The sequence below is a fragment of the Mus caroli genome, chromosome 5, assembly GCF_900094665.2.
Source record: "Mus caroli chromosome 5, CAROLI_EIJ_v1.1, whole genome shotgun sequence".
Classification (NCBI taxonomy): Eukaryota; Metazoa; Chordata; class Mammalia; order Rodentia; family Muridae; genus Mus; species Mus caroli.
This window is the reverse complement of record NC_034574.1, coordinates 77,226,843-77,252,437: the sequence shown is the minus strand read 5'-3', so window position 1 is coordinate 77,252,437 and position 25,595 is coordinate 77,226,843.

Sequence of the window (25,595 nt, the reverse complement as noted above, 5' to 3'; positions counted from 1 at the left end):
TTGCTGAGAGTAGGGCATTGAAGTCTCTCACTACTATTGCATGAGGAGCAATGTGTGCTTTGAGTTTTAGTAAACTTTCTTTTATGAATGTGTGTGCCCTATCATTTGGAGCATAGATGTCGAGAATTGAGAGCTCATCTTAGTAGATTTTTCCTTGGATGAGTATGAAGTGTGCTTCATTATTTTTTTGATAAGTTTTGGTAGAAAGTCGATCTTATTTACTTTTAGAATGGCCACTCCAGCTTGTTTCTTGGGACCATTTCCTTGGAAAATTGTTTTCCAGCCTTTTATTCTGAGGTAGTGTCTGTCTTTGTCTCTGAGGTGCATTTCCTGTATGCTGCAAAACTTTGAGTCCTGTTTATATATCCAGTCCATTGGTCTATGAATTTTTATTGAGAAATTGAATCCATTGATGTTAAGAGATACTAAGGAAAAGTGATTGTTGCTTCCTGTTTTTTTTTTTATTTTGTTTGTTTGTTTGTTTGTAATTAGAGGTGGAATTTTGTGTGGCTCTCATTTGGATTTTTGGAAGAATATTACTTTCTTACTTTTTCTAGGGTGTAGTTTCCCTCCTTTTGTTGGAGTTTTCCATCTATTATCCTTTGTAGGGCTGAATTTGTGAAAAGATATTGTGTAAAATTGGTTTTGTCATGGAATATCTTGGTTTCTCCATGTATGTTAATTGACAGTTTGCGGGGGGCAGTGGGGGGGATGCTATAGTAGCTTGGGCTGCCCTTTGTGTTCTCTTAGGGTCTGTATAACATTTGCCCAGGATCTTCCAGTTTTCATAGTCTCTGATGAGAAGTCCGGTGTAATTCTGATAAGTCTACCTTTATATGTTACTTGACCCTTTTCTCTTACTGCTTTTTATATTCTTTGTTTTGTACATTTGGTATTTTGATTATTATGTTACAGGAGGAATTTCTTTTCTGTTCCAGTCTACTTTGTAGGCTTCTTGTATGTTCATGGGCATCTCTTTCTTTAGGTTAGGGAAGTTTTCTTCTATGCTTTTGTTGAAGATATATACGGGCCTTTCAATTTGGGAATTGTCCCTCTCTTCTATACCTACTATCCTTAGGTTTGGTTTTCTCATTGTTCCCTGGATTTCCTGGATGTTTTAGGTTAAGAGTTTTTTGAATTTTCGATTTTCTTTGACTATTGTGTCAATGTTTTCTATAGTATCTTCTGTCCCTGATATTCTCTCTTCTATCTCTTGTATTCTATTGGTGATTCTTGTATCTATGACTCCTGATTTCTTTTCTAGGTTTTCTAACTTCAGGGCTGTCTCCCTTTGTGATTTCTGTATTGTTTCAACATCCATTTTTTAGATCCTGGATGGTTTTGTTCAATTCCTTCACTGGCTTAGTTGTGTTTTCTTGTAATTTTTAAGTGATTTTCCCCCTATTTAAGGGCTTGTAGCTCTTTACCTGTGTTCTCCTGTATTTCTTTAGGGGAGTTATTTATGTCCTTCTTAATGTCCTCTTTCATCAACACAAGGAGTGAATTTAAATCTTTTCTTGCTTTTCCATGGTGATGAGATATCCAGGACTTGCTATGGTGGAAGAATTGAGTTTTGATGATGCTAATTTGCCTTGGTTTCTGTTGCTTATGTTCTTGTACTTTCTCTTGCCATCTTGTTATCTCTAGTGCTACCTGCACTCACTGTCTCTGACTGGAGTCTGTTCCTCCTGTTACCTTGGTTGGATCAGAACTCCTTAGAGTCCAGTTGTCTCTGTGATCCTGTGATCCTGAAATCCTGGGTGTAAGAGCTCCTGGGTGTCAAGCTGATTCTGGGATCCTGAAATCATGGTTTGACCAATCCCCTGATATCCTTTGATTCTATGATCCTATGATCATGGAGGTGTTAGTGCACTTGGGAGTTGAGCTTCCTTTACATATTGTGGGACTTTGTGTGAAGCTAGCACCCAATGTCTTCTCAGGGCACTGGCAGAGACCATAAGAAATCGATGCCAGTGGCTGAACTAAGCATTCTCTGTCCCTGGATACCTGGGTGTCCCAATGACCCCAGATGTTGTAGCAGATATTGTGGCCTCCTCATCTATGATTCTGGGTTTGTTAGAGCTCCTGGGAGTCCAGCTTCCTCTGAGTGTTGTAAAATTGGGTGCAGAGCTAGTACCAAAGGTCTGCTCAGTGCACTGGCTCAGACTGAGATAGTTTTGTTGAGTTTATCATAATAGAATCAAAGATGGCCTATATTATGCCTCTTTTATTGACTACATTTATAAAATATAGTAACTTCTTAAAATTTCTTTTTGTATTTATTTCTTCAATTAGAAAACCAATTGAAGCATTGCATAAGAACTACATGAAATACTCATGAGTTAATTTAACAATGTACATAAAATATAGCACAGTTCATAGTACTAAAATAAGAGTTTGTTTACAATTATTACATTTTAAGTACTACATGCAGTTTTTTCATATGAAATTAATCAAAAATTTTGTGAAAAAAATCTTTGTAAAGTGTGCACAAAGCATGTGAAACTGAAGAGAGGGACCTCTGCTCCATGTATAGAAAGAGACAGGCATTGCTACATTTTCTCCACTCCTCCAACATCACTCCATAGGGGCTGCCAAGGAACATCATCATCAGACTGCTTTCCCCAACCATGTAAGCCCCACATAGCTCTAGAACTCTTGAGTCATCCCAAATATTCTCAGGAACTTGTAGTTCTCATGTGCAATGTCCCCAAAAGGATTTGGTTGTAAGCACATGGAGCACAAGAACCTTATGTGTTTGAAGGCATGCTAGTCTTTTGTGTCATGCTTTGAAGGGTATTGAGACCCCTTTGGTTTCATTATCCTCTCTTTAACACAGTACTCACATTGTCCACACTCTTTCTTCCTCATGGTCTCCTACCATGAATGTTTGCTGTCTTTCTATAGACCTTCGATAGCTGATTTACTTGTCAACATAGCATACATTTTTAGACAGAAGAGCAACTGAAGAATTGCTCCATGAAACTTGCATGTGGACCTGGTTGTGTTGCATTTTGGGGGTGCTCACTGACATAGCGAGGCCCACGCATCCTACCATGAATTGTGGCATCTCTCGAAAAGTGGGAGTGGTGTGAATACAAAAGTAGATGTATGTACCACTGGGCACAAACTGGGAAGTAGTTAACCCTCTATGGCTTATATGTCTATCTACAAGTTCCTACTTGAGTTTCTCTTGCTCTGACCTTTTCTCAGTGAGGACTGTGATGTGGAAGTGTAATGCAAAGAAAGACTTTCACCCCTCAAGGTACTTTTTGTCCTGGTGTTATTCACAGCAGAAAAAGAGAAAGTGAGAACGAAGCTTCGGTGCACTAGAACTAACTGGGCATAGACCAAAACCTCTCATAATCAGTCAAAGCAAACCTCGTCTCCTTTAGACATTATTTCAGACATTCGGTTGTGGTATCAGAAAGCAGATGGACATAAACAACACTTCCAACCCGCACTGCAGATTTCTCTACACTGAACTTTGCCCTGAATAGCTGACCTTCTGTCAAACAGCTTTGTATTGCAAGTCTTTCTTATTCTCTGGGCTCTTCTTCTTCCTCTCTTAAGAATGTGAGAAGAAGAATTAACCTTTGATTCTTTTCCCATAAAGTTTTCCTCTGGCTGTCCCAGGCTTTTGTAGTTATTTTATTAAACCTTCTACTCAATTAAATTTGTACCATCCTGATGTACACTCTGAGTCTTGAGTTTGCTGTTAAGAGTATTCACCTCAAGTTCCACTTTTTTTTTCTACCATTCTCTAAAGTCAGACAATATAAAAATTCTCTTATTCTCATGCTTTCAATTTTTCCTCGCTTTCTTGTCTAATATAAAAAGCAGCTTCCCCCTGGAGTCTGCAGTAAGCCTTGTGCGTTTTTCACAAAACTGTAGGAACCAATCAGTTCTTTATTCGATCAGGAATGACATTTACTGCCCCTTTGGTTTATCAGTTCTTCCATTTCCAAAGTTCATACTTAAAATATATTCTCACACTAATCATAATCTCGACCATGTGTAGGAATGTTTTAAAAACATTTTCAATACTTCCCATGCCTCAGAATTCAAACAGTTTAAATATGTCTCATTAGCTAACCTAACAAGGAAACAATGTCGATTACAATTTGACCCTATATAGTTCCACAACAATCTGACTGATTTTGAAACCACTCAGAGATCTTTCTCTGTTCTTCAGTCTCCTGCATTCTGTTGTTGCATGTTAAATGAACTACTGTAGGGCCAAATACTTACCTTAGCAAAACAAATATCATTGCTCAGTTTCCCTACCTGTCTGTCACAGTAGTCCAGGATTCTCTGTTTCATTGGCCCTCCATTCTAAAAATTACTTCAGTTTTAGTTTCAATATGAGGTGAAAGGTGATGTTGACTTTTGGATATTATAAGGTATAGCTGCTTTCCTAAAACTGAAACAAGTATCATAATCATGTCCATCAAAGAGGGTTTTCCAGGCTGATATGAGGTTGAGGGTCAAGTGCCTATTTAGGATGCAATATTAAAGGAAACAAAAACTGTTTATACATGTTACAACTTTTGAATATCTTGTCATACATTAGTGGTTATATAATACCTACTAATAATTATGTTTAGTCTATATTTCTGTTTATGTAATAAAAAAGTAAAAATTTTATTTGAATTCATTAAATGAACCATAGCTAATTGAACTAGATGTTAAAGAAAAACATTATGAGATTTTTCAGATATTTATCAAGGGTTATTCAACATTTAAAGAATGTTTTCCTTCAACAAAAACATTCAATGTTTTATTCTTAATTAAAATTTGTATGTGGATTTCATACATGAATACTGTTTTTACATCATTTCTACGACTTCCTCTTTCTCATCCAAATCCTGCCATGCCTTTTATACTCTTCCTTTCACATTTCTGAACTCTTTCTGATGATTATTGTTACAAAAACAGACAGACAGACAGACAGACACACACACACACACACACACACACACACACACACACACACACACAGAGCCCATTAAAGTTGCCCCTTATATGTACGAGTTTAGGTTTGACCACTTGGATTACCTAACATATCCGGGAGCTTGTTCTGTACAAAAATTATTCTCAGCACCCATTGATCACCTGTATTTCTTCATTTACACATGGTGATTTGTGAATTTCCTCTATCCACATTGACATATCAACTGGTGTTATTATGTAGGCCTGCTTTCTTTCTCTTTCTTCCTTTCTCTCTTTCTCTCTTCCTTCCTTCCTTCCTACCTTCCTTCCTTCCTTCCTCTCTCTTTTTCTTTCTTTCTTTCTTTCTTTCTTTCTTTCTTTCTTTCTTTCTTTCTTTCTTTCTTTCTAAAACAACCATATTGTTGACATTTCATGGGTTCAACTTCCCTCTCCAGTCACAAATAAATCACCTCACAGAAGGTGCTCTAATGTTCTGGCTTCTACAATATTTGGTACCTCTTCTCCTTCTGTGATGTTCTCTAAGACTTAGGTATAAGGATTATATTGTAAATATGTTAATTAAGACTGGGTATTTCACAGTCATACATTCTTTGTATTTTGACCAGCTGTAGATCTCTGTAATAGTCTCTATCTAATAAAATAAGGAGTTTATTGGTTTGATTCCAGGTGAAAGCAACACTCATTTGAGGGTAAAGGATTTAGAATTCTTTGAAAGATTTAGAGAAAATGTCAACTTTTAAAACATTGCTTAATACATTTGATGTATTTGAATTTAAATACACTATTGTGCATATCTCAGGGTATGTGGTGTGGGACTGCTATAAGTACTTAAAGATAAAGCCACCAAAACTATGAATTTCTACATTTGTAAAGAGCATGCTGTCATGATAATGTGTCAGGATCTATTTTTTTCATTCCTGGTACAAAGGAAGCAGAACAATCTAGTAAAATTCAGTGCTTACACAGATGTGAAGCAAAGCCCTGGGAAGCACTTATTCAGCTAGGCATCACCACATTTTGCGCTATATATCATAATGTGAGTTAATCATAGATAGATCTGTCACCTTAAAATCTCACTATCTCATCATTTCAGAAAATTCCCAGAAATATCACCATTAGTGTGCTTTGCAAGTGTGCATCTCAAACCCTAAACTTTCTTTAATCCAATCAAGTTGGCAATAAAAGACAGACAGACACTCCTTATCTACAAGTTTGTTTTCTGTGGTTTCAGATTCTCAAGACAAATTGAAATTGAAAAATACTAAATAAGAAATTATAAATTGGGCTGGTGAGATGGTTCAGTGGGTAAGAGCACCCGACTGCTCTTCCGAAGGTCCAGAGTTCAAATCCCAGCAACCACATGGTGGCTCACAACCATCCGTAATGAGATCTGGCACCCTCTTCTGGAGTGTCTGAAGACAGCTACAGTGTACTTACATATAATAAATAAATAAATCTTAAAAAAAAAGAAATTATAAATTAAACCATAAATAAATAAGACATTGTATTCTGCTCTGAATAGTCTGATGAAAAATCTGACCTTCTTATGCTATCCTGCCTAGGGTGTCTCTCAGCCCTTTGACAATCCTATGGTATACTCTACTCACCTGCTAGTCACTTATTAGACATCTTGATTTTAAAATGACCATAGCCTTAGTGCATTATACATTTTCTTATAATTTATAGTACCTGAAATCATCAATCTTGTGATGCTGAAAAGCCAGATATACCAAAGAAGTTCATAAAGTGGTCTTTTCATATGAAAAGCAAGTTCATAATGTCATAAGAAAAAGATATACTTTCCATTTTTCTTTTTGTTAATTAAATAATTGTTTTATTTATTTATTTACATCATAAATGTTGCTCCTCTTCCTGTCCTTCTTCAAAAACTTCTTCCCCCATTCCTCCTTCATATCTGAGAGGGTGATCCTGCCCCTGTATCCTCACACCCTTGGGACATCACATCTCTACAAGACTATGCACATTCTCTCCCATTGAGGCTAGACAAGGCTGCCCTCTGCTACATAAGAGCCAGGAGTCTCAGACTGGCACCTATATGGGCTTTTGTTGGTGGCTCAGTCTCTGGGAGCTACCAAGGGTCCAGGTTTTTTGGCACTGTTGGGCTTCCTATGGGTTGTCATCTTTTTCTTTTTTGTATTCTTTTTCTGAAATTGTTAAGATTTGAACAGAGAGCAAATCCTTTATTTACTGTTTTGCTGTTGCAGATCAGACCACAGCCTGTAAAGCCTCAGAATGTCCTGAGTATTGAGTTAAAATGGAAATAGTATCAATGCTGTGAGCATGTGACAAAAGAACAGCATGGTATTAGTCACGCTGTGGTATTAAGTCCAGGTTCTGAGTTCCACTTCAGATTTGAAAGCATATCTAAGTATAGATAAGAGGTTTATCCATCACAGAGTTGTTTTAATATAGCTTACATATAGAATTGTATACATATTTACATGCAGGCATACTTACATCTATCTATCTCGACAAATATAGAGTGGACACAGTTTTCTATCTGATAGCTCCTCTATTGTAATTTTATGCATAGAAGGGATCTCTGTAAAGGAAAAGAAATGGGGTGTGACTCAGCCTGGAAGCAGCTGACCACATGTGGTCCAGTTTATTTTCCCACAGGTATCTAAGTTCCATGTAAAATTTAGGATCTATATCCTCTTTCCCTAATATTTTCTGTGTATTAAGTAATTGATGAAATGTAGATTTTTCTCTTTCTGGTTGTCTTTCTATTGTCTGTTTAGCTTCAAGAGTAGAGGAATAGTTTCAACAGACCTGTGTATTGCATGTTCCACAGTGATTTCAGTAATTTATAAATTCCCAAAAATGGATTCAAGCAGCTTTGAAAATGTATTGAATACACAGAGATATAATCACGAGAATTGTATAACATGTCTGACTCATTTTATAGCCTGAGCACTGGAAATTTCAAGCACCATCTTATATGTTGAGATTTGGTCTGTTTCAATATATTGTGATACTAAGAACAAGCACCCAATGCCTGGTTGCCCTGAGAGGAGAGAGTCAGCATGTAGATCCAAGTAACCCTATATGACCTTGCATGCCACTGACTGGACATAATCGGCCCCCCTCAATCCGTGGGAAACAGGGGTTCACACTTGCACCTCCCCAAGTTATTTCTGATTTGTGAATAAAGATACCTACAGCCTATAGCTGTGGAGAATTGAGGTAGGAGGGGCTTAGTGTTCTCAAGATTGGGGTCAAAAGGGACCACAAGGAGAGAGAAAGTAAAGAAAGGAGAAAAGACCCAGTGGGTTAGGAGTCAAGAAAGTATGGCCATAAAGTGTGGCTAAATTGGAGATAGGAGCAGCCCTAATGAAACATGCAAAGTAATAACTCAGGGTTATCTATAGGAGATTTTAATAGCATATAGGCTAGATATCTGCCTTCCCAGCCTTAGTTCCAATAAAGGCTTATTGTAAATAATAAAAGTCATATATGCCATTTATCTAGGAACTGAATGATCAAAGGTAGAGTAGAAGTCCCGGATTATGATTAAATATTTTCTACAACACTTATGTATGACTTTGGGAAAGTTAGTTAAAAATCTCTGAGGAATTATTTGATCATTTACATATGACAGACAATAAAGAGCCTATTTCAAGTGACAGTTGTGAGGATTAGTTAATTTCTATATTTAAAGTGCTGAGAAAAATCCCGACAACATAGTAACTAAAAAATAGGAAATCATTTTTCACCATTATCGCAAACTGCAAATGTTGAACTTGTCATAAATTAAATTTTAGTATTTTGTGTTAGAATTATTTTTGTTCAGAATTTATTTATGTTTAGGAAATAAACTCAAAAGTTTTACTCAAGTACTTCCATTGCTTGAGTACAATTTTGTTAAAAATAAAATGGATTTGAATGCTTTTGTTTATGTGTGGGTGCATGCTTAGCATAGCCCACTTAGAGAAGTCAGAGTACAACTTTCATGAGTAGATTTTTTTTTCTTCCTCCAATATGGAGTCTGGGATAAAACCAATGTGTAAAAGCACCCTTTTCCAATGATCCATGTCATTGGCTCCTGTCTTTAATAAATTTAAAGAATAAGTTTATTTTTCAAGTTTGAAAAAAAAAATTGTTTTGCTGACTTAAATATATTTGTAGGTATCTTTGTAAGTGTGTTCCAAGTGTGTGCCTGGACCCACAGAGGTGAGAAGAGGGTACCAGATACCCCTGGAAATGGAATTACTCGCAGAAACAGCTGTCTGGTGAGATTTTGTGAAATAAAATCAGATCCTGTGGAAAATCAGAAGATAATCTTAGCTGCTGAGCTTTCTCTCCAACCCGTAAAATATTTACATGTTTTGCAAGTTTTACAAGCATTTGAATTGATTACAGGAGATTGATTTCTGGAATAACTTGATATGCTAATGGTTTTTGCTCTCTTTCTTGGAAATAAATATGGTGTTTGCTACTACCTCAAAATTGTGTTCCTATATAATAATCAAAGATCATTTTTTTTTAAAGTCAGCAATTACCTTTTTCTGAGCAAGGCCATTACTGTTAGCTTTCAAAAACATAAGTAAACCATGAAATAGCATACTCAACCAGTATTTTTGAAAAAGAGAAAAAAAAATCCCATCCCAAGAGACAGGATGAAGCACTTATATAGCTTGGGACATGAGAGCTGCAGAGCATGGTGAGGCCAGGTTTAAATGGAACCTGACAGTAAGTGCTGTCCCTGTCAATCAAGCACAAATAGTCTGATGTGCATGGGCATTTTTGATATAATTAGACTCCAAGTTTAGAATAGAAGATGAGGCTAATCAGCCATGTGACTCACATTACATGTCAAATGATCAAAATGTGACACACTGCACATAAGATCGTCTTATTCTACAGACCAGTGCCTATGAGGCATATCAAAATATAAGTGAATAGAAAACCATCACTTCTTTGTCTCACATCTTTCTGGTTTCCTCTTCTCTTAAACCAGGTATCTCTACATTTTAACAGCCTTATAGCTGTGAAAATTTCCCGTGGGGGCTAAGTTACAAATTAACACTAGTTTGGGTAAAGGTCTCCTAATTTACTGATCAAGGTTGTCAGGTCTAGGGATGAAGTCAACTTGCATGATATTCCTAATGCTGTGTGGTGCAGTCTCATCTTCCTCCCTCCTGCCTGTTATTTCTCTCTGATGCATGCAGAGGCCTTTAAAACCAATTCAGCTATTGTAAGGAAGCTTTTTGCGTTCCAGCCTTTCTTTCCTAAATGTTTGCTGTCATCAAGCCAAAAGTACATTTAAAGTCTTCTGTAAGCTTCATCTGAGTGGGAATCGAGGTTTATAATAAGTCTATTTGCATATAAATTATGCCTAGGCTATAAGGAGTAGAGGCTGAGAAATGCTATTATTTGGAAAGAAAATAGAGGGCAATCTCTCATATAAAGGTTTTTTTTTTTCTTTTTCTTAAGTTTATGGGAGTGGACTCTTTGTGTTTTTTATGGCAAAACCAGCTGCCAGTTTGGGGAGTGGGGGCCACTTGGCAGTTTTCAGTATTCCCAGTCAAGAGCATCCATGACATTTAATTGAAGATCAACTCTCTGTGGGAGCACATAAAAGTTATCTGCCTGGCATTATCACAAAGTAAAATGCTTCTTTGTTCTGAATAATAGAAGATATTCAAAATATTATGGTGTCATCATTCTATTTGCAGAGACTTGCATACAATTAAAAGTCAACAGAAATATTTCCAAGAGCTGTCCTAGTTACTTGCAGCAAAGACTCCCTTCACAGACATTATATGTATCAGTGTATTAACTGTAATGTACTAATTAATGCACAGAAGCAGAAGATTTCTGACTTAAATTTGGCTTTGCATAATCAACTATAGTATATTTGCAACATCACATCTGAATGATATACGATGGAAAAGATGAAAAGTGTATAAACATAACCCAGCAATACCTAAGGAAACAGTAAGTTTAAACTGTTCTTCATATAAACATGAGAAAACTGCAGCTTGCCAATGTATGGAAACAGCATGAGAACATCAGTTGTAATTTGCTCCTAGTGAGGAAAAAGGGAAAAGATGGAAAAAAATAAGAGAGAAAGGAAGAGGCAGAGGGAGAGTGGAAGAAGGAATAGAGGAGAAATTAGGACTAAAAGATATATTGCTAATAAGGAAATGAAGAGATTGGTCAATAATTGGTAGGGAATATGATAGAAGCCTTAGAATTTTATATAAAAGTCAAACAAAAAAGTGTCATGTTAACAGCAAAGTTTTAAAGAAAAACTTTTCCAGTACATGGAAACAGCCAAAGATATTGTTTTCAAAAGTGTTCTACTTGTTCTTTGCATAATCAAATTCTATTACCTGCTTCAAGTAACCTTAAGGTTGCCCAAACAAATGATATTTGACAGATGGATATGTTTGCAGAATTTGGGAAATGAAAATTTGTACATCATATCATAAGGATAGATTCAGGATTTCAAATAGGCTTCTGCTTTGAATTCAGAAAAGATTAATTCTGTAATTGCACATTTGTTGGAAGAGATGACAATTATGGGGATGCCATCACAAAGTAAGACTGATAATGCCCCTGCATATGTTTCCAGTAAAATGAAATGTTTTTGCATATTATAACATAAAATATATTACAGGTATACCATATAATCCAACAGGTGAAGGAGTTATAAAAATATATAATCATACCTTAAAGGAAATGCTTAATAAATAAAAATGGGGAATAAGAACTGTGAGAAATGACTGAATAATGCTTTATTAACTTTAATTCTTTGCATGCTGAGACAGAAACAACAGCTACTGAAAGACTCTGGATTGTAAGGGGGTGGGGGGTGGAAATTGCTGAATCAGAATAACCTGTATAATTTAAAGACATTTTAACATCAGAATGGGAGTCAGGAAATGCGTTATATTGGAGAGGACATTTTCAGATATTTCCATAGGTGATGAAAGACTATGGGTTCCATCTAAATTGATGATCATCTGAATAAGAGAAGCTTCTACATGAAAGTACTCAAGAAAGTAAGAGACACAGAAAGACAGCAATGTGGACACATACAAAGCTTATCTCCACTGCATGAGGCAGCTTAATAAATCAGCTGAAGAAGGAGAATGGTTTGTGAGAAGGACAAACCTTGATGCTGAAACTGACATTTGCTTAGGAACATTTGCTGATCTGGACTGCAATTACTGAGTATCATCACAATGTTGGCAGAGTGGGTCTTCTTAGGAATATTTGGATTGTCAAGTTTATGGGATTGATAATTTTTTCTGTTGTAATAGTTAAGCAGTGTATAATTCTTAGCTTTAACAGAAAGTGGGAAGTTGTAGAAGAATTTTAATCCATTGATATGGCTACTCTGGCAAGGAGTTACACTCAAAGACATAAGTATATGTGATCTGGCCAGAAAGACAGACCTTGATTCTCTCTGTATGGAATACAGAAATGACCTTAGTACACATCTTTAATTCCAAAGAATGAAGGTAAAGTTAGTTAAAGAATGAAGTAGCTATGTTTGAAAGTGGTGTCTAGTTGAGGGGCAGACAAAGTGATGAATCAGAGAAAGATTTGACAGAATGAGTCAGGTAGGCTATGGCCGATTCTCACAAGAACAACATGAGTAAGAGGTGACTTAATAGAGAGTGTAGAGAGAGAAATGGACAGCAATTCTGTGAGTGCAGTTTAGTTGAATTTATGCAATTCCATTCAGTTCATGCAGTCAGTACAGAAAGAACTAGAATGTGTAAGCTTATTTGGCAATAAGTCTCCAAGATAACAGTTACATCTGGTGAATAAAAGTTGCTTTTCTACCAGATTCAAGTTTCTACAATAATACATTATTTCAATTAATCAACTTCCAGACCCAAGCTCCTAGAAGCATAGTATAACAAACATTTCAAGTGTCCTCATCTTAATATCTTCAAGCATGCTCCACTGCTGGTTTGATATACTCAACTCTTTATATCCATTGCCAAATAATTTACTATTATTATACCCTCTCGTTCTTCTAAATATAATATGTAATATAATAACATAATATATCCTTATTTATTCATTGGTTATTTTGAACATGTTTATTGGGAACCACATAAAACATTAAATTTGAGGATCAGTGAGATGACTCAGTGAGTAAAGGCATACATCATCAATTCCAATTTTATCCTAAGAACTCACATGTTGGAGAAGAGAACTAACTCCCACAAGTTATCATCAGAGCTCCATATATACACTGTGGGATATATACTAACCCTCTTATACACAGACACAATCATATAAGCAAAAATAAATAAGTATATGTAATAAACTATATAATGTTTATTAAAATTTTAATGTTTGTATTAAAATTTTAGTAATGTGTGTATGTATGTAGTCTATTAATAAAAATTATACAATGCTTATGTATTTCTTTTTACTTAAAATTAAATTTTTCTTCTATTAATTCAAATTACTAAGCAAAAACTACATTTTCTTAAGTGTTTGTTTAAACCATGTGAGTTTTACTCTTTTATTTACCAAACATGCTTATTTTTATAATCACTTTAAGTGTCTTTGATTAATATTTGCTGTAATACACAAACTTAGATAAATTCACTGAAGTTTTAAACTACATTTGCATATTTAATGCATTTGGTTTTCCTATTAAGTACTCCAATAAATCTTCTCAAGCATTTAAATAATACTTGTGAATCTAATAAATTAAACTTATAAATATGTTTACTCTTAAGTTGAGCTGAGTGTTCTGGTAAAGTTTATGACTCAAGTAAGATTTTAATAGTGATTATGCATAATATATTAAAATAAAATATGATGGTTAAGGTTGTTTCCAACTTATGTCAACTTTTCTCAAACATTATAAATGTTACTACTACTAATATGAACAAAATATTTTTTGAAAACTAAAGGACTTATTAACCATAAGTAAATCAGAGCCTCCAATTAGAAATATTTGTCCTAAAGAGACATTATAATTTACAGTTATATTCATACAATTTACATTCTTTTATGACATTTAATACTTTAACATTGATGTATATTTAATGTTTATCCTGCTAGTGAAAGAAGATCTCATAAGATAGCTCTTAATGTAAAAGTGCACTTAATGTACTTTATTAGTATAATTATTCCTATGTAAACATCACATTTTTGTGGTTGATAAATAATAAATTTTCAAGGAATACTCTTGTGGTCCTGTCATGTGGAGAATAGCATGCTTTCTTTTATATTTGTTTGTATCTTTATCTGTAGAACTTCTGAATGTACTAGCTATCAAAACATGAATGAATAAGTAGGAAAATGCAAATGTAGTTAGGTCTCTGAAATGTAGAATATGATAGCCTATTTTAGGTTAGTATATCATAATTCTAGAAAATGAGTTGTCTATAAAAGAAGGATATTTCATAGCTTTAGAGTTCTTGAGGTCCCAATGCATGTGTGTGATGAATAGTTTTATGTGAACTTAATATGTGCTGAGAGAAGGGAACCTCAATTGAGAAATGTCGCTACAAGATGGGGCTGTGTGGAAGTCATGTTTTAAATTGGTCATCATTTAAATTGGTGATTGATGGGAGAGACCCCAGTTCCTTTTGGGCAGGACCACCCTTGAGCTGGTAATCCTGGGTTCTATTATGAAAACAGGCTGAGCAAGCCATATAGAGCAGGCCAGTAAGCAGCTTTAGACCCTAGCCTCTGAATAGGCTTCTGCTTCTGGATTCCTGCCCTGATTGAGTTCCTGTCCTGACTTCCTTCTGTGATGAACAATGATGTGGAAGTATATGCTGAGCAAACCATTTCCTCTCTTATTTGCTTAGGTTGTGGCATTTCATCACAGCAATAGAAATGTTTAGTAAGTCAAAGTGTCATTTGGTTTACAAAAACCTCATCAGAAAAAAAAAAATGAAAGTAGCAAGAGTAGGGGGTAGAAAAGAAGATTACAGAAAGTCAAATAACCCCATTAAAAATGGGGCTCAGAACTGAACAAAAAATTCTCACCTGAGGAATACCGAATGGCAGAGAAGCACCTGAAAAAATGTTCAACATNCTTAATCATCAGGGAAATGCAAATCAAAACAACCCTGAGATTCCACCTCACACCAGTCAGAATGGCTAAGATCAAAAATTCAGGTGACAGCAGATGCTGGTGAGGATGTGGAGAAAGAGGAACACTCCTCCATTGTTGGTGGGATTGCAAGCTTGTACAACCACTCTGGAAATCAGTCTGGCGGTTCCTCAGAAAATAGGACATAGTACTACCAGAGGATCCAGCAATACCTCTCCTGGGCATATATCCAGAAGATGTCCCAACCGGTAAGAAGGACACATGCTCCACTATGTTCATAGCAGCCCTATTTATAATAGCCAGAAGCTGGAAAGAACCCAGATGTCCCTCAACAGAGGAATGGATACAGAAATTATGGTACATTTACACAATGGAGTACTACTCAGCTATTAAAAAGAATGAATTTATGAAATTCCTAGCCAAATGGATGGACCTGGAGGGCATCATCTTGAGTGAGGTAACACAATCACAAAGGAACTCACACAATATGTATTTACTGATAAGTGGATATTAGCCCAAAACTTAGGATACCCAAGATATAAGATACAATTTGCTAAACGCATGAAACTCAAGAAGAATGAAGACCAAAGTGTGGACACTGTGCCCCTTCTTAGAATTGGGAACAAAACACCCATGGAAGGAGTTACAGAGACAAAGTTTGGAGCTGTGATGAAAGGATGGACCATCTAGAGACTGCCGTATCCAGGGATCCATCCCATAATCAGCTTCTAAACGCTGACACCATTGCATACACTAGCAAGATTTTGCTGAAAGGACCCAAATATAGCAGTCTCTTGTGTGACGATGCTGGAGCCTAGCAAACACAGGAGTGGATCCTCACAGTCAGCTATTGGATGTATCACAGGGATCCCAATGGAGAAGCTAGCGAAAGTACCCAAGGAGTTAAAGGGATCTGCAACCCTATAGTTGGAACAACATGATGAACTAACCAGTACCCTTGTCTCTAGCTGCATATGTATCGAAAGATGGCCTAGTCGGCCATCACTGGAAAGAGAGGCCCATTGGACTTGCAAACTTTATATGCCCCAATATAGGGAAATGCCAGGGCCAAAAGAATGGGAATGGGTGGGTAGGGAAGTGGGGGGCGCTATGGGGGACTTTTGGGATAGCATTGGAAATGTAACTGAGGAAAATATGTAATAAAAAATATTAAAAATTAAAAAAATAAAGTTTAAAATTAAAAAAGAAAAAAAAAGAAAAGAAGATTACGCATTATGAAAGGCAGTAAGAGGAAGTCTAGGAAAGCAAGTCAAAGAAAAGCATCAACCCATCTATGGGCTCTCTCCCTCACCACAGTGCCCCCACCACTATTATGATCTGTCTCCTGACATGGCGAAACACTGGGGGTACTGGTTGGTTCATATTTTTGTTCCTCCTATGGGTCTGCAGACCCCTTCAGCTCCTTGGGTCCTTTCTCTAGCTCCTCCATTTGGGACTTTGTGCTCATTCCAATGGTTGGCTGAGAGCATCCACCTCTGTATCTGTCAGGCACTGGCAGAGCCTCACAGGAGACAGCTATATCAGGTTCCTGTCAGCAAGTACTTGTTGGCATCCATAAGAGTGTCTGGGTTTGGTGACTGTATGTATATGGGATGGATCCCCAGGTTGGGAAGTCTCTGGATAGCCTTTCCCTCAGTCTCTGCTCCACACTTTGTCTCTGTATCTCCTCCCATTGGTATTTTGTGCTTCCTTCTAAGAAGGACCAAATACATGTTCTTAAAACAAACAATGTCTACTACCTGGCTGAAGAGAAGGAGATAAAGGAAAGTATACAACATGGAACTGATTTGGGCCACTGTCACTTGCAAAACAAAGTGAAAGGAGCAAAAACAAAGACTATACAGATCCTTAGGAAATGAGGGACAAAGTTCATCTAACACCTTGCAGCACATTCACAAGAAGAATTTTCCTAATAAACTAGAAGATTGAGGGCAGGAATATTGTTGAAAGTCTCGAGAAATAAATTGAGATATATCAAATTTTGATCTCAGTGTGGGGGTACTTGTATAGGGACTCTGACATCCACAATTATATATATACATATATATATATATATATATATATATATATATAATCACCTTGTTTATTGTAAGTCAGAAAACTTTTGATGATTTATTATGTAAGAGACAAAAATTAATACTAGTCCCAGGTATATTCTGAAAATAGTGTTTTAACTGATTTATGGAACATATGCCAGAATATAAAGTTATGCTGAGAAAGCTAAAAGCAGAAATTTCAGTTGCAGTTTTCTTCCCATGTAATATGCTTTTGTGAGCATATGGTTATCATGACTACAACATATAATTTCATCTCCCAAAAGGAATACCTCTGTATACATGCACAGAAACATTCATGTGTGAGTATGGTTCAAGTTAAATCTACACAGAGCTCAAACTTCCTTTCTTTATACTATTTTTTAAAACAAGATTCACTAACAAATTTGTCACTATAATGTATAATAGGACCTTAGTTAGGATTTCTGTCGCTGGGATTAAACACCATGACTAAATGAAGCATGAGAAAGAAATGATTTATTTCAAACTCATCATTCCATATTACATTCTATTATCGAGGTCAGAGAGGAACTCCAGACAGGAACTTGAAGAAAACGACAATTGACTGGGCCTTCCCAGATCAATCAGTAATGAAGAAAACGACTCTCAGGCTTGCTCACAATTTAATCTTGTGGTGGCTTTTTCTCTACTCAAATGATTCCTTCTAGCCTGAGTAAAGTTTGTATAAAAACTCATCACCATAAATGGTTTATTTTAACATTCTCATAATTACACATTTTTAAAACTGCATTTGACTGGATTATGAATTTCTCCATGTGGTTCGTTGTCACAATATCTAGAACTGTAGGAGTGGCTTAGAAGTCTTTCCTGATTAGCATTCCCAAAAGTGTATCTTCTGTTGGCTCCTCTATGTAATTTCCAATTAGCCACTGTTCAGGGGGGGAGAAAAATGACCTAACTAAGTCAACTTAAATAATGAAAAATTTATTTTGATTCATGGTTTAAAAAGACATGCCTGCAGGAGCAGGTAGCATGGCTAGTCACATTGTGACCATAGGGAAGAGAGTAAGCAGAGTGTGCCAGAGAGTATCACCTCAAGGCTTGCCCTCAGCAACTTACCTTCTCCAATAAGGTTCAGTGTTCTCAAGTTGCCACAAACTTGCCAAACAGTACCACCAGCTGGGGCTTCCAATCATAGATATGAGTCTCTGGTGCATGTTTTAGATCCAAACCATAACATGTGCCTTGCTCTATTTTTCTGCTATATAACTTTATCAGTTTAAGATTTACACTGGTCAAGATCTCATAACAAAATACTTAAACCTGTGATACTTTATGAAGAAGAGAAACTGAGCTTGGTACAAGGAGATAGGAATGGATCAATTCGCATTCTTCTACATGCCAACAGCCAGTTGAGCCAGCACCATTTGTTGAAGATGCTGTCTTCTTTCCACTGGATGGTTTCATTCTGGTAGTTATAGAACTTGGAGCTCAAAGATCAAATCACTAATGGGTTTCTTGTATGGTAAGGACACAGGTTTGGCTTGCAAGATGGTATTTGTTTGTGTCCTTCAGTAAAGGTAATGCTTTATTGTTATAAGGAATTCAAATGTAATGGTTCAGTCACCTTTTTCTAATCCTCATATAGAGCTCAATCCTATCCATGAAATCTTCATCCTTAGGACCTAACACTTGAAACAGTTGCCTTATAATAGTTTGACAGGATAGAAAACCAGTCAAGCTTTAAACACTATATGAGTAACTCCACCTGATGCTGCCAGTACAGCAAATGTATTAGACAGGTGAAGGCAATTCAGCTGTTAGGACTACTTATACTAAAATAATATAGATCATAATTATAAATTATAGATACATCTTGAATTATAGAAAAACAAAGAGGGGCTGGTGAGATGGCTCAGTGGGTAAGAGCACCTGACTGCTCTTCCAAAGGTCCAGAGATCAAATCCCAGCAACCACATGGTGGCTCACAACCATCCATAACGAGATCTGGCGCCCTCTTCTGGAGTGTCTGAAGACAGCTACAGGGTACTTACATATAATAAATAAATCTTTAAAAAAAAAAAAAGAAAAACAAAGAAAAAATATTTTTTTAAAAATGCCCAAATCAAAGGAATTATCTTCACAATGTGTAACCTCTTATCCTGGTAACAATTTTAATTACATAGGACAGGTTTATACTGAAGCTTATCTCTTTTGTTGTTATGTAGCAATAAAGACATTAAAGGGAATGACTGTATTTAGTTTTCCTGACTTTGCAAAGTTACTACTGGGCTACAATTTTTAAAGATGTTAAGAATAGAGATTTTTCCTTTAATAACAAAGTTTTTTTTTCTCTTGTGTATAGTCTTAGTGGACTACAATTCCTATAATGCAATGCAGCACACGTTCAACAACACCTGCACATGAAGGGACATGAAGGGCAGTGAAAACACCCCATGTTTGAAGACTATGAATATCAGTTACAATGGTATGAGACTTCCAGAGGCAGGCTGCTTTCCCCGCTATACCCTACCATAAATAATTTTGAGCTATCAAAACAGTTCAAAAATTATATATGGTAGTTAAGGACAGAGGTTCAAAGTAAAGATGCTAAAAGGGCAATGCTTTCATAGGGAATCAAAGGCTTCACAAAATCTTCCACTCTTTGCTTTTTTGTGGCCCCAGGTTTTCCTTGGTTTGCAGCTGAGTCACTCCAATCTCTGTCTCTGAGGTTACATTACCATCTCTTCAGTCTGCCATGTCTTCTGTCTCACCCTTCCAAGGACACTCATTTAAATTAGGAAACAACTGAAAGCACAAGAATAATTATATTTCAAGATTCTTAACTAAATTATGTCCACAGACACCCCCTTTCTAAGTAAGATGCCATAGATATTAGGCCATCAAGAAAGATGAATGTTGAAGGGTTCACATTTTGGTAGTGATGACCTTGTAACCAAATGTAGACTCTGAGGTAGTCACTTAAAGGGTGCATAATCTACTGTGGTTGTGTTTCAACATCTTATCATCACTTCCTCTCTATCTCCATGTCTGTGGGAACAAGAAGCTGATTCCCCACTGCTCTCAAATATGGTTCTCAAAAGGACAGTCATCTGGTATTCTTAGATAATAAATCTGGTAATTGTTAGAGATCAGTAATAAAATGTACTTAGCTTGGGCATATAGATTGGTAGCAAACTACAAGATGGCTTCTGGCAGTCTAATTCATTTAGCATGGTAATATTTAATGCCTGCTATTTGAAATTGCCTAAAAGCACAAGTCTAACTTCCTTGTTTGCTTAGCTTCTAACAGGATATTTGACTCTGCTAGAAATTACTGAGCAGTGGTTATAGAAACCCAGATGGTTAGCAATCTAAAGAATTGAACATATAGCGTGCATGAGAAATGTAGGGTATTGAGTTATTCTCTTTGTTTCCAATAGCTCTCTGGACCAGCTTAGAATGTCTATGAAGTCACAGGAAAAAATGACAGGACCATCACCTGCTTAAACTCGATTGGGAAATTGTTTATGGAAGCCAACCTCAATGCTTTCTTCTTGATAAATTTCCAGGAGTTATTCTGAGAACAAACAAACAAATAGATAATGCTTCCCAGTCCTTCATAATTCTATATTTAAGGTATTGGCTATCTTGGCCCTATGTTATCCCACTCTGAAACAGTAATGTCACTTTTCAGCACTAGTTAATTTACCTCTCTTTCCAGTAGTTTATTCTGTTGCAACCAAATATTCAGGAACATCAGTGGCTAGAGGGGCACAGTAAGTTTCATTAAGTATATATGAACTGATCACCACAATTATCTCTCACCTTAATTAAAGTAAATTTGTAGGTTAAATGTAAGTCATCCTAAAAAAATAAAGGTGACAATATGTATTTCTCTTCTAAGCTATAAAAGTTAGATCATTCATTTCATGTTGTACAGTGATTGGGAAGTTTGAAGTAAGAGTGGGCATTTCACCTTTCTCACCAACATTCTCACCAACATTGAAATTGCTATTTTACTTGTAGCTCTTATTCATCAACATCCCTGACATTTATCTGGCCATACCAAAATATACCCATATTCCCATTCTGCAGTAGAGCCCAATCTACTTAGTCTATGACAAAGCTGCCTGGGACTTGCACTTCTGCCAGGGCCTGGATCAGATGTTTGGAGACAAGGTCCTGCACCAAACTCTAATCCTATGGTTTAGTTAGAAATTTAGCCATCCTCATACTTGTCTATATATTTCATTCATTTTCTATAATAAGAAAAACCAATTACTATAATTATTTTACTTATGCAGTATCATATAATTTTCACATCTTTCAAGGCCAGAAATGAAGTAGCCACAAGTAATATGAATACTCTATAATTATACTATATTCAGTTGACACTGTATCTTGCCTCCAAAATTAATCATTAGATATAATTTAATAATCTGAATATATTTAAAGTAGTAAAAGTATATATATATTAGTTTTATATATATATATATATATATATATATTTTTTTTTTTTTTTTGCTCTGCTCTGCCCTCTTGGATAGGCATTTAAAATATGGTAGACCTCTTTGTAATTAGAAAAACTACCATTTTAAGTCTTGAGTATGTACTATACAATAAGACGTATAGTGACTATGGATTAATAACATCATTATGAGCCACTCAAAGCATCAAAACTCTATATAAAATGTTACTCAAAGGTATAATGCAATCTGGCCTGGGATTTCCAGCTCTGTTCCAGGACTGTTTATGTCTCTCTAGTAACAGGCCCTAAAATTCTGTGCTGTAGATACAAAGTCACTTAATCATTGATGTTAATCTCATGAGTATTAAAACTATGTCTACTTCTTGAAGTATACTTCCATTTTGAATAAGAATCAGTTAGCTTCCTGACTAAATAAGAATATTAATAAAGGGAAAGAATTTCCCAAACTATGGGAATGATCTCTGCATGGAATATCTCTAGTACAGTTGAATATATAGTTTATAATGTTTCTGACTAATGTCTTTGTCCTGCTTCTATTCTCCATCTTTATAAGGACACTGCCTGAATAAACTCCATGATGATCATACAACATATATAACTAACCTTAATTTGAACTGAAGTGGAAATGCTGACTCAAAGAGTCTGTTAACCAGATCATTGGGCTTTGAAAATGTAACACAGTATAAATGAAGTCATGACGAAAATGTAAGCTGAGATGCACAGAGTTCTTACAAATAACCTTAAATAGTTTGCTTGTATTAATTTTGACCAGTATGTAGTTAAAGTCTTGTAATATGTCATTTAATCTATACCACAGCTATATTGCAATGCCTTACAAATAGTCCCAGACTTTTAGAAGACATTAGAATTATCACATAATGGTGATCATAGTTTAAAGTACTTGTCATGAAATTATTAGATGTAAAATTTATTTGAAACTGATTCATAGTGCTACCTAATAAAATATCATTATCAACTCAAAATATATAAAATAATTAATTGTGAATTGTTTTTCTTTGGGAATACAGGTACTGGCATCATTCCAAATTCTCCAAATCCAGTAGTACCTAAAGTGTTCCAGTAGAAAGCAGGTGTTAAGAGTTCTTAATTTGTAGTTAATACAAGGCTTGTGTGTGATATTTGAACAGGTGCTCCACGTTTTGAGAATATCTCAGAAGACTGATAAGTGTGGCACAGATGGACGCAATCAAGTTTTTAAAATAATTTCATTTATTTCACTTATGAAACTGGTATGCTACTTTTGGTACTGTTTTTCTCTAATCTTAAAGTGTTTGGAGATACACTATCTTGTTTTTGGCATGTGCTAAAGTGCTGGTGACCTTAAGATCATGCCAACATTGCTCTTGGCTTTTAAACTTCTGATGCATTCCAAGTTTATAAACTGCAGAAGACAAACAACAAAAATGACATTTCACCAATCTGACCCACTTCTTCCCAAGAGCCTACAAGCATCAACTCTGAGTTTATGAGATGAAACAATTCCCTGAACTCCATTTCTCTGGAGTTATACACTAATATGATTTTTTGAAGAAGTGAAAGCTGATGATAGCCTTTAGCTGAAAAGAAAGATTCAAATTTTCCTAGATACGTTAACTTTTACTCCCAGTACCCATCACAAAAGGTGTGTGTGCACACACTAACAATTATATAAAGAACAAAAATAGTGTTATGTTTTAGAACTAAAAAAGAAAATTAATTCCCAGAGATGGTGCATTGTGCAAAGCATTTTAAGGTTTATAATTAAACATGTACCCACGTTTTAATAATATTCTCAACCCAAAATATGGAACCTTATTAGCCATAGAACCCTGTAGTATTGAAATAGAGAAACCATCTGCAAGTGAATTGTTTCACTAAAATTCACCTGCATGATAAACAAAAAGGAAAAGATGCATAATATTATGTATCACCTTCAGTCTGTCATGGCCATCAAAAAACTCAATTAAATATTATTTCTGAGTACAAGCAAAAGTGACTTTTGATGAGATTATCATTTAAATTTGTACAACAAATAAAGTGTGCCACCCTCTCTAAAGTGACTGACACCTCTCCACTCAGACCTTGATATAACCAAAGCCCTGTAGTCAGTAAGAGAAAAGTCTTCCTTTGTGATCATGGCAGAATACCACTCTTGCCCTTCTTGAATATAAACCAAAATGTTAGTCTTTCTTATGTCCTCTATGTGATGGCTCTTGAGCTAAACCCTGTATTATTATGCGACCTGTGTCTTATTCCTTCTGGCTCACACTGGGACTTCTCCTATTTCCCACCATCTGCAGATCACTGATCACAAATTTTGGCCCATCTTAATCTCCTAATGTCTTGGTATGAAAATATTATTTTTATCTACTTTTAAAAAATAAAATATAAGCTCTAACAGGTTTGAACAATTTTCTGAGCAATACAGTACAAAAATATGACACAATAGGGATCCAAATCTCTAGTATTTTAACTAATTTTGTCATATCTATATTCTTAGCAGGAATAATTACAGGCCATTGACTTCACTCAGATCATTAAGACTTTATCCCTATCATCCTAATATGAATAAACTCTGACGTATACAGGACATTGTTTTCCATATAGCCTTTGCTCAGTGACCTTTGTCCAAGATTGACATTTTGGGAAGAATTTAATTCTTGAATCCATAATGTACCTTCTCAAGTTCATTATTCTGTTTAAAACCAATGATTCTGACTTACTTATTCATTAGAATTTCCAGTGACCAATAAAAAGGAGACATGCTAGTGAAGATAAAAATAAAGTATCCAACAAATAAAACCTTTTATTTACTAATACAAATACATATGCTGATATATCTGCACAAATAAAACAAAATAACAATGCTATGTCAAATAATATATATTCATTTAACAAATATTCACTAAATGTCATTATGTGTCAAGTATTCTGGAGTTCATGAATATGGCAGAAACAAATACCTATGCTTTGTTGCTTATATTCTGAAGGACAAACAAAAAGAAGTTTAGCCAAAAATGTATTATGATTTAGAAACCAAAACATGACTACTTAAGAACTAAATGAGACAAGTCCCTTCCGGGTCAGCACCAGCACCAGGTCACCTTCAGTAAGGAATCAGCGGACACCCCCAAGGTCCCCAGAGGAGTCTCCAAGGGATCTTAGGACCTCTGGTGAGTGGAATACAACTTCTGTTCCAATCCAATCATGCGGGACTTGAGACAGCATTAATTAGGGAAGCAGAAAACCCAGCCTGACCAGGGTCACAAGTCCCTTCTGGTCTGCACCAGCATCGGATCACCTTGGGCACGGAGTCATCAGACACAAGGTCCCTAGAGGAGTCTCCAAGCGATCTTAGGACCTCTGGTGAGTGGAACACAACTTCTGCCAGGAGGCAGATTCGAACCCCAGATATCTGGGCAACTTCCCTGCAAGAGGAGAGCTTGCCTGCAGAGAGTGCTCTGCCCACTGAAACTCAGGAGAGAGCTAGTCTCCCAGGTCTGCTGTAGAAGATAACATAATCACCAGAGGAGCAAGCTCTAACCAGAGACAACTATAACAACTAACTCCAGAGATTACCAGATGGCGAAAGGCAAATGTAAGAATCTTACTAACAGAAACCAAGATCACTCACCATCATCAGAACGCAGCACTCCCAACCTACCCAGTCCTGGGCTCCCCAACACACCTGAAAAGCTAGACCCGGATTTAAAAGCATATCTCATGATGACGGTAGAGGACATCAAGATGGACTTTAATAACGCACTTAATGAAATACAGGAGAACACTGCTAAAGAGTTACAAGACCTTAAAGAAAAACAGGAAAGCACATCCAAACAGGTGATGGAAATGAATAAAACCATACTAGACCTAAAAAGGGAAGTGGACAAAATAAAGAAAACACACAAAGTGAGGCAACACTGGATATAGAAAACCTAGGAAAGAAATCTGGAACCATAGATGCTAGCATCAGCAACAGAATACAAGAGATGGAAGAGAGAATCTCAGGTGCAGAAGATTCCATAGAGAACATCTGCACAACTATCAA